Here is a 2500-nt window from a genome sequence, read left to right on the forward strand (position 1 = left end):
CACTCCCTTGCCGCAACCACAGACGCGGCGCGCCTCCAGTCACGAGCGAAAAGCGCATCCTGACGAGACAGAACTGCTGTGACATACTGACGCTGCCTCAGACATTCACTTACAATGATCACTACCAACGAACCTGCCCCCCCCCCCCCCCCCCAAACACACTATCTCTTACCATGTTGTGTACTGTAATCCAACCCATTTTGCACCTTAACCTAACCAAATTTGTAACGCAATTTGTACCGCAATGTAACGCAATTTGTACCGCAATGTAACGCAATTTGTACCGCAATGTAACGCAATTTGTAACGCAATTTGTGTCTTAACCTAACCCACGTTGTGCCTTAACCTAACCCACGTTGTGCCTTAACCTAACCCACGTTGTGCCTTAACCTAACACACGTTGTGCCTTAACGTAACCCACGTTGTGCCTTAACGTAACCCACGTTGTGCCTTAACGTAACCCACGTTGTGCCTTAACGTAACCCACGTTGTGCCTTAACGTAACCCACGTTGTGCCTTAACGTAACCCACGTTGTGCCTTAACGTAACCCACGTTGTGCCTTAACGTAACCCACGTTGTGCCTTAACCTAACCCACGTTGTGCCTTAACCTAACCCACGTTGTGCCTTAACCTAACACACGTTGTGCCTTAACGTAACCCACGTTGTGCCTTAACGTAACCCACGTTGTGCCTTAACGTAACCCACGTTGTGCCTTAACGTAACCCACGTTGTGCCTTAACGTAACCCACGTTGTGCCTTAACGTAACCCACGTTGTGCCTTAACCTAACCCACGTTGTGCCTTAACCTAACCCACGTTGTGCCTTAACCTAACCCACGTTGTGCCTTAACCTAACCCACGTTGTGCCTTAACGTAACCCACGTTGTGCCTTAACGTAACCCACGTTGTGCCTTAACGTAACCCACGTTGTGCCTTAACGTAACCCACGTTGTGCCTTAACGTAACCCACGTTGTGCCTTAACGTAACCCACGTTGTGCCTTAACGTAACCCACGTTGTGCCTTAACGTAACCCACGTTTGTGCCTTAACGTAACCCACGTTGTGCCTTAACCTAACCCACGTTGTGCCTTAACCTAACCCACGTTGTGCCTTAACCTAACCCACGTTGTGCCTTAACCTAACCCACGTTGTGCCTTAACCTAACCCACGTTGTGCCTTAACCTAACCCACGTTGTGCCTTAACCTAACCCACGTTGTGCCTTAACCTAACCCACGTTGTGCCTTAACCTAACCCACGTTGTGCCTTAACCTAACCCACGTTGTGCCTTAACCTAACCCACGTTGTGCCTTAACCTAACCCACGTTGTGCCTTAACCTAACCCACGTTGTGCCTTAACCTAACCCACGTTGTGCCTTAACCTAACCCACGTTGTGCCTTAACCTAACCCACGTTGTGCCTTAACCTGCTCTGTAATTGGCATATGACACGTTACATTAATCTAGTGTTGTCTAACCACAACCCTCTGAATATAGTTCGCTACTCGCACCCGCCCACCCTCTTGTGTGTCGTTTCATGTTGAACACTTCGCAAGTGTTGCTTACTTTTTACATGCTCCCGCTGTACACTGTAATGTGGACAACTGCAGGATGTACATCGCCCCCCCCCCCTCCACCCTGCCTTCGCACGCTGGTCGTTCAGGTGCTTGCGTGTTCAATGCCCTTCGCAGCTGTTCACTGGCATTCGCATGTCGAAGCGCTCAGTCTACGTCGTGGTACGGCCTGTGTCCACTGTCCGCTGATATCGTAAGCTTAATCCTCACATTGTACTGCACATAGGTCCGTATGTACTGAATGATACGCTGTGGCACATGTGTGACCGTACGACTGCGCCCAACAACAGCGAACCATACGGTCCAAATGTTGTGCACTCAGCCACGTGCCGTCTCCCCATAACAGCTACATTGCAGTGTGGTACGCCATAGAGACGTGTGGGAGTAACGGACGCCCTGGATGGCGATCAGCATGAGCCGTCTGTTGATGTAGTGGCGCGTGTATTCAAACGTAGTCGTCTCTTCTCACACAGTGTGATAGCATGGTGCACCGCGTTCCACATCTGCGACATGGTACAGATGCTGGTTGACAGTCGGTCTCGTAATGGACATCGCATACGTAGGGGGCCACCTCCCACGTGTTCTCTAGTCGTGCACATTTTGTTGCGTGTATGTGGGCAGACGTAGTGTGTCGTGACACCTAACAGACAGGTATGCAATAATCGTTGCATTTGCAAACTGGGATGGACGTCTACGTTTGCTGGTGACGTGACGCAACGCAAATGAACAACTGGTAAACCCATTGTGGTGCGGTTGTTGTTGCTGGAGGTAAATCAGTAAGGGCAAATCTGTGTGTGAAGCGATACGCGGCGGTGGCTGGGTGGGACCGTCCCCGGCCGGTGAGGGGGGGCCGCCCGGCGTGCTGGCCGCGCGGTGCGTGGGCGCACGCGCTACAGCCGGCTGGTGGGGGCGCCCAGTGGCAGGCGCG

The sequence above is a fragment of the Schistocerca cancellata genome, unplaced genomic scaffold (assembly GCF_023864275.1).
Source record: "Schistocerca cancellata isolate TAMUIC-IGC-003103 unplaced genomic scaffold, iqSchCanc2.1 HiC_scaffold_1006, whole genome shotgun sequence".
In the NCBI taxonomy this organism is placed as follows: domain Eukaryota; kingdom Metazoa; phylum Arthropoda; class Insecta; order Orthoptera; family Acrididae; genus Schistocerca; species Schistocerca cancellata.